Source organism: Protopterus annectens, chromosome 1.part1 (genome assembly GCF_019279795.1).
Source record: "Protopterus annectens isolate FY-2018-M chromosome 1.part1, PAN1.0, whole genome shotgun sequence".
Taxonomy (NCBI): domain Eukaryota; kingdom Metazoa; phylum Chordata; order Ceratodontiformes; family Protopteridae; genus Protopterus; species Protopterus annectens.
In genome coordinates, this window is record NC_056726.1 from 1,220,440,239 (window position 1) to 1,220,453,693 (window position 13,455).

At 39.3% G+C, this 13,455-nt stretch overlaps 1 protein-coding gene across 2 annotated transcripts in view; it reads right to left on the reverse strand.

The window, feature by feature from the left end:
• Window positions 1-5,081, reverse strand: part of LOC122809379 (zinc finger protein 774-like) — a 117,279-nt gene extending 112,198 nt beyond the window's left edge. Inside the window, exon 1 of one of the 2 annotated variants that reach the window (XM_044080854.1) lies at window positions 5,011-5,081. The gene's annotated coding sequence lies outside the window, so the exon portion shown is untranslated. Of the gene's footprint in view, window positions 1-4,790 lie in introns of both variants that reach the window. The other variant, XM_044080835.1, reaches the window with a different exon arrangement.
• Between the last annotated feature and the right edge of the window lie 8,374 nt (window positions 5,082-13,455).

The following is a 13,455-nucleotide window of genomic DNA, read 5'->3' on the forward strand; positions in this document are numbered from 1 at the left end:
TCCAGAAGGTCGCTATCCTTGGTGATAGGAGTTGTGAGTTTGTGCAAATGTTTATGGATTTGGGTTACGGAAAGGGCTAAGCAGTTGGATAGCTTTGTTGTTGTTGTTGTGCATGAATCTTATGTATGGTATGTGTCCTGTTGTCAACTGTAATGGTGCTTTCAGAGAAAGTATTTTTTTTGGAAGATAAGGTGCTGGATTGGGGTTGGGGCAGAGGCAAAGACAGAGATAGGATCAGCACTTATGATAAGGTGGAGCAGGGGTCAAAGCTAACCCTAACCCTATACCTGCTATTAACTCCTAAACTTGCACCTTATTTTCTGAAAAATAAAAAAATAAAAAAACTTTCCACGACAGTAAAACTATTTAGACAAATTATGTCTGAATATAGTGCCAACAATACCCCATTCCACAATGAGAATGTTATTAAATACCTTAGATCTTGGGCTGATAACGCCTTTACCTTTGACAATCGTGTAAAGACAGTAATCAGGAAGTACTTCTATTTAACACAGCCAATTGCCAAGTGAATATCATCCAGATCTAAAGAAGTCATTATCCCCTTATATTCAGCATTGATTAGGCCAATTACTGAATACAATGTCCCCTTTGGGATATACCTCACTAGGCATATCAAACAACTAGAAAGACCCCAGAGGTTCCTAAATAATAAGATCACTGGCTTAAACCCCTAAACGACCAGAAATGATTGGAAGCAATGTCTATTTATTTTGTATCCTTTAGACTTCTGAAAGGAGATATATGCCTTGTCTTCCATGCTATTATGATCCCAATGGTCCAGGATCTCTTGTATCTCCAAAAACCAAACAGTCACACTAATACCAGAACTAGGGATTTAAAAATTCATCAGCGAATAAATAAAACTTTGGAGTATGATAGGTTCATTACACAGTGCCTTCCCTGCTGCTGGTACTGACTTCCATGGCAAATGAAGCAGACTTTATCTTCTTCATGCATGACCTGGATGACTTCATGATCATTCACAAATTCACTTCTGGCTTCACTGCCATAGCCCTCCTTGAAAAAGGAGGTACAGTGTAAGTGTGGGTACTGGTGAAATGTAAATGATCATAAAACTCAGTTTTCTTGTACCCCTATGATTCTTTGATAGTTTTGTTAGATTTTTCAGTGTTTCATATTCTTATTTTTTTTTTAATTAAATGGATCACAAATGTGGAATATGGGTATTTTTTTTTTTTGTCGTTTTTATGTGTTCAGAAATTTTAATTGTCAGATTTAGTAAGTGTTGGTATTCTCCTTCGTCAGGATTACTACATATATATATATATATATATATATATATATATATATATATATATATATATATATATATATATATATATATATTAATCTGAGATTCTTAACATATGATCAAAACATGTTTCTTTAATCGAAGGTTTATCATACAGAAAGAGTTGTCAAGTCATGTTGGTGACACTCTAAAATCATGAAAAAGGGAAACAAAAAAACATAAGTAAATTAGACTGAACCATATAGCTGTTTACCACAGGTAAAACAAACAAGGTATTTACTGGTATGAAGCAAGAAATCCCACTAATCACCATAAAACCCATAGAAAACATAAAATAAACAATGAAATAATAAAACAAAACATTAAAAATTAAATAATTAAACATGAACATATCATCAAACAGAACCTCATATAGAATACTATTAAAAAGTGTAACCTTGTGGGAGGCTTAAACTTGCAATACAGCATATTATAGTAACATACACCAATGCTCTAGCAAGCAGCTGCCAAGGTCAGCTTATAATAAAGTTGTTCAGGTTTAGTGCTGTACAAGTTGAATAGTGCAGCCTTGTTAAGTTTTTATTTCAATGTTTCTCCTACTGGTGATTTTAGAGAGTCTCCAATGTGATTTGTTGATGCTCTCGGTAAGATTAATTTTTAATTAAAGTCACATGCTTTGACTGAAAGTTAGGAAGCTGTGCACATATCTGTTTATCTCTCTCTCTCTCTCTCTCTCTATATATATATATATATATATATATATATATACACATATATATTTTCCTCTTTTTTTACCTTCCATCCTTCCTAACTCCTTAAACTATCAGCCTCTTCTCTCCCTACATTTACTCCTTTAGCTATTATTCCCCACCTTATCCCTAGCCCTCCACATCAACTTTGTAAATTACACTAAGTAAGATAGGTTTATTATACTGTTAAAACAATATAAACTGCAATTACTAAAGAAACTGTGCTATTTTCTTATACTAATGTTCTCTTTGTCATTTTACTATTGTTCACATTGCAATATAACTTTGATTTGAGTAGTCTTACTGATCTGACTTCTCTTCAGTTTCTACTCCGAGGGTGAGTCTGAAATTGGTCCATGTGAATCAGCATTCCACCCAAAAAATAAACATACAATAAACAGTTGGTCTGTATTTAGTGTCTTTAATAAGACAGACAATAATTATAATATGGGTCTATACTGAATGTTTGAACATTCAAAATTCCGAATCTCACATGGTCGACACCATATGATCGGATTTTTGAATATTTGAACGGAGATCTCCATACAGCTCGGAATGGGAAGATTTCCCTTTTCTGCACTGTAGTGCGATCTCGGAGTTGGTATAATTAAAGAACGGGGGGGTGGGGGGTGCAGGGGGGCTTGCCCCCCTGCTTAGATCATTTAGGTAGGTGTTTTGCATAGTTTATTTATTTTTTATTAGATATTCAAACTTTTGCAAGTTCGATCATATGGTGTTGAACATATGGTAGTCGAGCATTCAAACGTTCAAGTATCTAATATAGACCGACACTATAATATTATGGTGGAAAGAAAGCATTTTGTGATTAAAGCAAAACATTTCACATTTTATCAGACATACTGTGGCTGAATCTGCTTCTGCACCAGTTCAGTAATAACTTACTTTTTTATCATGAACTTTAAGAAATTTTAACTTACGTGAGATGGGCTAATGGGAATTTGTACATTCCTCTAAGAAAGTAGATGTAATAATGTCACTGCTATACCAAATGCAAGAATCTGCAAGGACGTAAATTAAAATAAACTGTTCTCCATACAGATATTATGATAAAGGTAAAGAAAGTTGGTAAGCCATTTTGTCAGTCTGCAAATGATAAAGCCAATGGCACAGAAGACCACACATATGACATTAGCACTGCTGACAGAAATGTGCAATCAGAACTTTCTCAATAAGCAAACTCATTATTTAAAAAGAATCGCCATGAATTTTAACACTGTTTTTCTAGATTCCTCATTTCTATATATACTTATATATGTATATGTATACATATATATATATATATATATATATATATATATATATATATATATGTGTGTGTGTGTGTGTGTGTGTGTGTGTATTTATGTATTCAGAGAGAGAGAAAAAAACATTGATCCCAAAAAATGGATACTCAAAACCACAAAAAACATATTTAAACATATTTTATGCAGGTTAAGCTCACTACCCCTACACCCTCACAGGCCCTGCTACTTATAAATACCAACTCCAAGATCATACTTCAGTGGGAACAGGACTAAATCTCATTTCACACTGTACTGCATGGCAATGAACATGTCTTTCCCTCACCCAAGTATACAATCTATTCCTCACACAAACATCATGCCAGAGATTTAAAAAAACTGCTCTAATTAAACCCCTCCAAAGCAAGCCAGCCACAGGCTTTTTTCTTCAGTTTCATTATTACATGCTAGTAGCTAACCTACTGCGGTGGTGGTGCTGCGGTAGCGTTGTCGCCTCACAGTTAGATGTTGCCCGTTCGATTCTCAGAGCGTCTTCTGTGTAGCGACATGCGTGAATGGGTGTTCCTTCGTTGAAGGTTGTGCGTTAGGCCCAGCAAGCCAGTACGTAAAAATCTACTGCCAATCATTAGCGGACTGGAGTTCCGCTGTGGCGACCCCTAACTGGGAAAAGCCGAAAGACACAAACAATGCTAGTAACTAACCTATTCTACTTTCTGGCCATTTGATCTTATGAATAGAACCTGTATAGATATATATATATATATATATATATATATATATATATATATACATATACATACATAAAATATACATACATATATATATATATATATATGTTCAGAGAGAAACAATTTAAAAAAAATTACTTAGACATGCACATAAGTGCGCAGAAATACACACATACACACACACATATGCATGCACAGATAAAAAATATTAATCTCATATACATTTTGACAAATACATCTTTATACTGTCAGGTACATTTATCTAGTTCTGAATTATTATTGCTATATAAACTGAACCCTCTCCTCATAAGTCAGTTTTTAGCATCACTGCAAAATCCCACACTGACATCTAACATGGATAAAGTTTTGGATACTCAAGACACATTACTGCTACTTTACTCCACTGTGCTGTCCACTCCTACCATCTGTCACTCCTGAAAAGGAAAATGAATCCTAATTCCCGGTCTCCATCCTAGTTCTAAAATGTTCAGTTCCTTAAGGATTATCTTGCAGTGAAGTCTCTAGTCTCCAACAGTGTATATGCAGGTTTTCCAGAGTCGTGCAGTTTTATTCTAGCCATGTTTATATAGATTGCCATTATTTCTTTACAAAGTTAACTACTCCCTCACAATTTATACAGAGTTAACACAAATTAGTGGTGAAATATTCCCTGCTCATACAAGCTTGAGTGCAGCCTGAAGTCTCCTATTAGTATTTTGTCTTCTCTACCACACTGAAAATCATGCATTAATTTAAATTTCGTGACAACTCTACTCACCCTGTTTGTCACAGGTACAGTTCAGAATACATTCTGTAAGTGAAGCGGCCCTTCCCCCAGCAGACTAACTCCGATTATTATGACCTCTGTTCAGTGTCACAGTCTCATTTTTCAAGCCCTGCCTCCCACTTCAGTGTTACATTCCTGAAAGAATGCCGCTGTTTTTTGTAAACACATAATCTCTATGTCCCCGCTCCCCAAATAAAAAATCTCATTTTACCTGCTTTGCAGAAAAAGAGATGGAAACAGTGCCCAGATGAAAGCTTTCCTGAAGGGATACTAGCTGAAAAGATCAGTTCCTACTGTAGAAAGCTGTTCCCTCCCCTCCCCCTTCTGCCAGCTGCTCACAATCAAGAGGCTTTTTAAAAATGTAAACTCATGGATCTATGGATGTTGCTGTTTCTGCAAAATCCTACAAAATCTTTTTATGTGATTTTTTTAATGTAGTTTCTGTTGTTTATTGAATCTTGGTTTACAGAATAAAATAAATTAAAATGCCTGTTTGGGGAGGCATTGAAAATGGACTGAGTAAGTGATTTTATGTATGCATTACAAAGTTGAAAATGCTAGAATCAAACCAGTAGTTGATGACTAGATGTATGTACCCTATTTGTACTTCATGATCTTGGACAGTAAGCTGTTCTGCTATCCTTACTGACCGACAGGCTTTTCCTTTACTATTAGTCGCACAAGAAGTGCGTCTGGTCTTAGACTGAAATTGGTCTGGTTGTGATCAGGAATCTTCCCCAGTCAACAAATTCAAAATAAATTAATAAAAAGAAGGTTAAGGAGTATAATAATTTGCTCCCTCTGTGGACAAGATAAAAGGGTTTGATACTGGAAGGAGGATGGGTGATTCCCAACAGGCTGATCAGCTATTTAAAAACATTCTAGTATCTAAAGCATGGTGCATAAGCTATTATTCAAGCACAAAGAATTTTCTTAAAAAAAAAAAAAAAAAAGAAAAGTACAGTTTTGTACCTACCATAAATGTAGATGTTCGAGGATCTCCATTGCTGCAGTCCTGACATAAGGGTATTCCGCTGCCCACCATCGGCCCGAATACCAAAGGGCTAGAACCGGCGTCGGTCATCGGCGCTCGAGACTGACATCAGTACGTGCCAGTACAAATGCGCATGACCGACGCCATAACCTCAGTCTTTCTTGCCTCAGACGTCAGAATGCAAAAAAAAACCACCACCCAAACCTCAACCTAAAAAGAAAAAGGGGGAAGGAGGGTTGGACTGCAGCAATGGAGATCCTCGAACATCTACATTTATGGTAGGTACAAAACTGTACTATGTTCTCTCCCATTGCTGCAGTCCTGACATAAGGGTAGAATCCCAGAGCAACGGAAAAGGGAGGCTGGTCAACTAAATAGCAGTAGGAGCTGCTGACATGCCCTGTAAGATTGCAGTGGCAAACCCAGCCCTAGACCTAGAATAAAGAGGTAAATGATAATGCTTTGTAAAGGTATGTACAGAACTCCAAGTAGCTGCTTCTAGAATGTCTTCAGTAGCTACCCCTCTCAAAAAAGCAGTAGAAGTGGCCGTAGCCCTAGTAGAATGAGGCCTGATCCCAACTGGAACATCCTCACCATGATGAGAGTAGCAAAAAGCAATACAATGGCTAATCCACTTGGAAATAGTTTGTTTCGAGACAGCTTTCCCTCGTGAAGTCAAAGCAAAAGAAACAAATAATTGTTGAGAACTCCTGAACTCTTTGGTTCTGCTCAAATAATACCTCAACTGCCTATGTACATCCAAAGAATGCAAAACTTTTTCCCCGTCATTTTGGGGGTTAGCATAAAAAGTAGGCAAATGTATAGACTGGTTCAATGCCACATTAGAAATCACTTTAGGCAGAAAAGTAGGATTAAGGAAACCCTGTCATTGTGAAAAATCAGAAAAGGTTCCACTGCCATGAGGGCCTGTAATTCAGATACCCTTCTAGCAGAAGTAATAGCCAACAAAAAAGCAGTCTTCCAAGACAAGAACTGCAATTCAGCTGTAGCTGCAGGTTCAAAAGGAGGCAGAGTCAGCTTTTCCAAAACAAAATTAAGATCCCAGGTAGGAGTAGGAGCTCTCCGGGGGTCTGATATTCTTTGCCCCTCTAAGAAACTGTTTAACCAATGGATGTGAAAATAAAGGAGGGTCACAATCATAGTGAGCAGAAATAGCTGCAGCATGCACTTTTACAGAAGAGAAGGACAAACCCTTGTCCAATAAAACAGTCAAATATTGCAATGTACAACTCAAATTAGGCAATTCGACATCAAAGCCTTTAGCTGAACTCCAAAGAAAAAATCTCTTCCATTTACCAGCATAAACTTTTCGAGTACTAGGATGCCTGGCTTCCAAAATAACATCCAAAACTTGTTGAGGGAGCTGAAGGTCCTCCTTCTCTAAAACAGAATGCCAGGCTGTCAGGCGCAGGGAGTGCACCCTGACATTGAGAAAATGATTGTTCTCCTGAGACAATAAATGAGGAATCTGTGGCAATGGCCAAGGTGGTACATGAATCAAGCTCCTCAACAGAGGGTACCAATGCTGACGAGGCCAATCCGGTGCTATAAGGATCATGCAAGGCTTGTCCCTCCTGACTTTCAACAGCACCTGTGGAAGAAGAGGCAAAGGAGGAAAAGCATACACGTGAAGGTTGCTCCAACTGAAGGATAGTGCATCTATTTTCCAGGCTTTCGGATGAAATAGCGTTGTGCAAAACAGTGGCAGTTGGAAATTCAGAGGAGAAGCAAACAGATCTATGTCCGGAGTTCCCCAAGCCATTGTCAACCGAAGAAATACCTGAGGGTCCAATTTCCATTCGTGAGGATACACAATCTGTCTGCTCAGAACATCTGCTAAAGAATTTTGTGCTCCTGGCAGAAACTGTGCTCGAAGAGTGATGTGCAGATTCAAAGCAGTTTCCCACAACAGCATTGCTTGTCTGCAAAGAGGGTAAGAATGAGTTCCCTTGCTTGTTGATGTACCACATGACCGTCGTGTTGTCTGTTCGAATCAACACCAGTCCTGGTTGAAGTAGGCTTTGAATCCCTCCAAGGCAAATTGAACTGCCAGCATCTCTTTCATGTTGATATGCAAGTGAAGTAGCTCTGGGGCCCAAAGGTCTTGAATCCATTTTCCTCTGAAATGAGCTCCCCAGGCTGACTCGTCTGTCGTTAATATCTGACTTGCCTCTGGTTGGGTCACAGAGAGCCCCTTGTTTAGGTGACATTCCTGAGCCCACCACAGAAATTCTCTCTGAATGCAAGGTAGGATCCGAATGACAGTGTCCAAATCGTGGCAGTGTTGAGTCCAAACGTTCTTGAGATACCATTGTAGCTTCCTCATATGCAGTTTGGCATTGGGAAGTACTAGAATGCAAGATGCCATGAACCCCAAGGCTTGAAGGACTGTCCTTGCAGTCAGCCTGGACATTACTGATAGCTGTTGGAAGTATAGGTGAAGATTCCTTTGTTTGTCCGGGGTAAGAAATGCCATCTGAGCAGCTGTATTCAGTTTCACACCCAGAAAACACATCTCTTGTGAGGGTACTAGACTGGACTTTATTTCGTTCACAGAATACCCTAGGCATCTGAAAACTGTCATTACATACTGCAGATGTTGAAGAAGTTCGTGCTTGCCTTAAGCCAGAATCAAACAGTCGTCCAGATAAGGATAAATTTGAATTCCTGCTAGCCTGAGAAAAGCTATTACTGGAGCCAGGACTTTCGTGAATACCCTGGGCAGTAGACAAGCCAAAGGGCAATGCAGAGAACTGATAATGCAAATTCCCATTCCGAAACCTCAGGAATTTCCTGCAACTGGGCCTGATAGGAATGTGAAGATAGGCCTCTTTGAGATCCAGAGTCACCATCCATTGATCTTTGCCCAGCATAGGTAACAGCTGTTGCAGTGTTAACATCTTGAATTTTGGAATTTCCAGAAAGGTATTTAGAATGGACAAGTCCAGAATTGGTCTCCAAGTATTTCCTTTCTTTGGCACTAAGAAAAGACTGCAATAAAACCCCGTGCCTCTTTCTGCAGAAGGTACTTCCTGTATTGCTTCCAACTGAAGCAGAGAAGAAATTTGAGTCTGCGCTTCCAGTTTTTACTGACGAGGCACATCCGGCATACCTTTGAAAGGAGGGAATGTGTGAAAATAAAATTTGTAGCCTTGATTTATTATGTCCAATACCCATTTGTCTTGGGTAACCAAATGCCAATTCCTTTTGAAAAATCTCAGTTTTCCTCCCAGAGGGGCTGCCAGCAAGGCAGAGTCCGGCAGCTGAAGACACGGGTCATTGGGTCTGTTTCCGAAAGGACTGACCCCTGCCCTCCCCAGCAGAAGGGGTAGAAGAACTCAAAGACCTAGAAGTAACAGGGCCCTGAGAGGAAGCCCTACCCCTACCTCGCCTCGACCTGCCCCTAGACTGATAATCCGAAGAGGGGAAAGACCAACCCTTAGCAGGCCAATTCCTACTGAACTTAGGGGGCTGAACCTGTAAAAAATCCTTAACTGTCTGCATAGACTTAGCTTTTTCCTCCATTTTTTTCAAAACTGACTCTACTGGAGGACCAAAAAGAACATCAGATTGTAGAGGAGCATCCATAATTCGAGCCTTAACATGCTCTGACAAGGTCTGATCTTTAAGCCAAGCATGCCTACGAATGACTGAACTAGTAGCAGCCACCCAGGAAGAAGCCTGTAAAGCATCAAAACCACACTGCAAAGAATGCTTACCAACTTGGTCTGAAGCATGCACTAAATCCTGAAGCTCCTTACATTCAATACCTTCAGCTAAAGCATCTACTTTACATTTCAATTGGCCCAGCAAATAATTTTGATACCGAAGCATATGAAACTGACAATTTAAAGCTCTCATAGCCAAAGTAGAAGAGATATACAGTTTTTTACCCCACCTATCCAGGGCCTAGCATCCTTGTCCAGAGGAACTGGATTCTTAACCACAGAAGCCCTAACCCCTTTGGGGCCTTGAGTAATAGTTTCTGGATCAGCCCTAGGACTCTTATATAAGTACTTGTGAGCTTCCGGAACCCTGTAGTATCTGTCTGGTTTAACCGGGGCAGGAGGCAGAGAATCTGGGTTAAGGGCAGCCTCAGAAAACACATCCTGAACAACATCCAGTACAGGGGGAATAGCCAAGGGCCTATGCTGAGGCAAAAACAAGAATTCTCTCAGTCTTTTACGGGAATCAGAATAGTCCTGGCCCTCCCATTTGAAATGTTCCCTCATGGAATGCAAAGTCTCAGAGAAAGAAAAATCTTCTGGAGGGGCAGAGGGAGTAGAGTCCTCAGCCTCGAATCAGAATGGGGGGGAAATCCTGAAGTTCTTCTACAGAGGAATCTGACTCATTGGAAGACTGAACCAAACCCTCCAACTCTGGCTCTACCCTGGGCCTCTTCGCAGGGGGGGGGGGCATAGAACCCCTAATTAAAGTAATCAAATCTTCAGCCATCTTTAACATGTGTTTCCTAGGAGCTGGACCCTGGGGACACGCACCAACAGGGGCAGACTTAGACTTAGAATGGGCTTTGCTATGAGAAGGAGGAGGCCTAACTACCCTATGAGGGGAGAGAATCACTGACATCAGAGAAGCACCCTCAGCCTGGCCTAACACAGGAGAAGCCACTTCCTGCAGTAACAAAGGCTCCCCTTGAGACTCAGGTAAACTTTCAGAAGGAGCCGCTGAAGTAGCCAGTGGTACTACAGAACCGGCGTCGGAGTGGCGCCTCATCCTGTTTGGACCGCAAAGACTTTTCTTTGCGTTCTTAGAAGAACCAGTCGCCGGAGAATCTGATGGCATGTTATAATTACAACGTTTACCAAACACTAGCCTAGCACAGTCTAACCGACGTTTAATAGTACGTTTGTTAAAAGTAGCACAAAAGCGACACCCAACAACGTCGTGCTCAGGCCCTAAACAAGGAATGCAGAGTGAATGGTAATCCCTATGAGGAATCTGTTTCCCACAAGAAATACAGTTATTAACTTTTTCTGACATCCGTCAATACTGAGGCAAGAAAAGACAAAAATGTCCCCAAAGGGGTACTTAGCCCAACTTGGTCTCCGGTCTGAAACTCGAAAACCGACAATTCCAGAACGCCGAACGGCACTTGCAAATGCTGCTTCTGCTTAGGGACCATGCGGCAAGAAAGACTGAGGTTATGGCGTCGGTCATGCGCATTTGTACTGGCATGTACTGATGTCAGTCTCGAGCGCCGATGACCGACGCCGGTTCTAGCCCTTTGGTATTCGGGCCGATGGTGGGCAGCAGAATACCCTTATGTCAGGACTGCAGCAATGGGAGACGAAGAACATCATACAAAAGGAATAGGACCAAACCAGCCCACTAACAATGGGAATGCCTAAAAATGAAAGGAAATAACCTGATATAACAGTTATCCTTACAAATCATGACTGAAGTAAGTATCATTCACAGTTACCTTAATATAATTTTACATTGGTACATACTGCATGCCCAAGTTACTTTTGAAAAAAGAAGTATAAACTAATAATTACTTATTTTCTTGTGCGTTTCATTTCTTTTATTGGTACTTTTTTCCCACTGTAAATCATCCAATACTGACAGTCAAAAAAGTAGAACGAAGAAAAACAGATATGATAAAAAAGGAACATATTTTCAGTTTCACTGAAATAGCTACTTCTAATGATTATCATGTCTGGCACACTGGGAGCCATAAAGTCATTAAATCACAGGACATGCAAGCTAATACCTGACCAATCTGGACAAGAGCTGGTCAGATAGTTCCAACAGTAGCAGGAGTAAAAGAGCTAATAAAATTAATTTTGAGCATATTTAAATATGTTATAAATGCATGCAATTCCATGTGAACTGCAAAAGGAGGCAATGCTGGATGCATCAAAGGTTGAACCAATACTAAATTGATGAACTTTAATCATATCTTAACTTATGAATGGGGTCCATTCCTGTAGCAGTAATGGAAACCTTAAACATTTGGAAAGACTAAAAAAAGACATAAACTTCATTATTACTAATAATATTTCTCTTCCACTTTTCCACTACATAGCTTATTTACTCTTACATATTCCTATCAGTTTCTCTTTCTACACTTTTCAATACCTTTTTCTTTCCCCTCTGCTTTTGTAGTTTCCTTCTCTCACTACAAAAGTGATGACAATGCTAATAATAGTATTTGCACACTTGAGGGATGACCTTCTTGTGAAGAACTGACAAGTGTAACATAACTATTAAGTAATAGTCAGCAGAAAATAGAGAGAAATGAACAGTTATGTACAGTGAATGACTCTTCTGAAGATTAGTATGTGGCAACAATATTCAGTCTGGTGGCAGCTTCCACGTATGGGCTACATTCAGACTTGGTTCAGTTAATGAAACGTAAGAGCAAAAAAATACAAGCAAATCAATGAAATGTTGAAGGGACATTTTGAACCCAGACTATTGATAAGAGTGAATAGAAGGTCAATGGAATAATAATGCAGTGTGTTGCTGAGATGAAGTAGTGTGCAGTGAAATGTGAATTTGGTGCAAAACTTGGATGATAAATTAAGAGGGACATTAGTGGTATTTGCAAAAAGCATATCACAGAAACCCATCATCTGATCCAGATTTAATGTTTCTAAGCACATTCAAAATAGTGCTGAATATGGAAATGGTATAGATACATGAAACTTGAGAAGCACAAGCTATGGGCTACTGTTGTACATAATGTAGAAATTCAGTCAAATAACCAGAAAGGTAAGATGTTAGTGATGAAATAATCAAAATCACAGCTTGAGAAAATTGTAATGTTAAAGAAGAAAATGCTTTTAGTTATTTTATTAATGGTTTATTTACTGGATTGTCTCTACTGGGAAATGGTCCACTATCACAGGGGATCGGGGGAAACCCCTGATAAATGCACTCAGTCTGATATTTACAGAATTAAAAAGTAAAAGGATTCACTTAAGAAGACACTGAAAGACTGAAGACAAAAGAAAAAGGAATAAAAGAGGCAAAATCGAATGGTTAGCATTACTGAAGTAATGCATGTGAATTTGCAAGAAGTTCATGAAGCAGTTCCTGACAGAAAGGTCTTTGCATAACCTAGCCAAGAAGTCCATCAGAAGGCAAAAACGAACTCTCTAAACAAAGAAACAAGTTACCCTCTTACAATTCCCAAACATTTTTAGAAAGAGGTTAACCTACTTACAGGAAGAACACTTCCCAGTGATACCCTGTATATGAACAGCGTTCAATATGGTAGAACGAAACTTTCTCCAGAAGATTTAATAAAAAAATTAGGAAACTCCCATCAATAGTTTCATAGGATTTATTGCCCACCCCACCATTATTCATTCCCCTCTTCCACTTCAAATACATATGCCCCAAAGAAGTCTCTATTCTACTTGAAAATATTTCCACTGACACCTCTCCTGGATTTCACAGCATAAACCGTTGGTTCATATATCATGGCAAATGAGCATGTCTTCCCCTCACCCACGTATACAATCTCTTCCTCATACAAACATCATGCCAGAGATTTAAAAAACTGCTCTAATTAAATCCCTCCCAAAGCAAGCCAACCCAAATAATGTGGGAAGAAATAGCCAGGGAATTGTTATGGCTAGGCTTGTATAGGCCCTAGGGCTGATAGCCTAG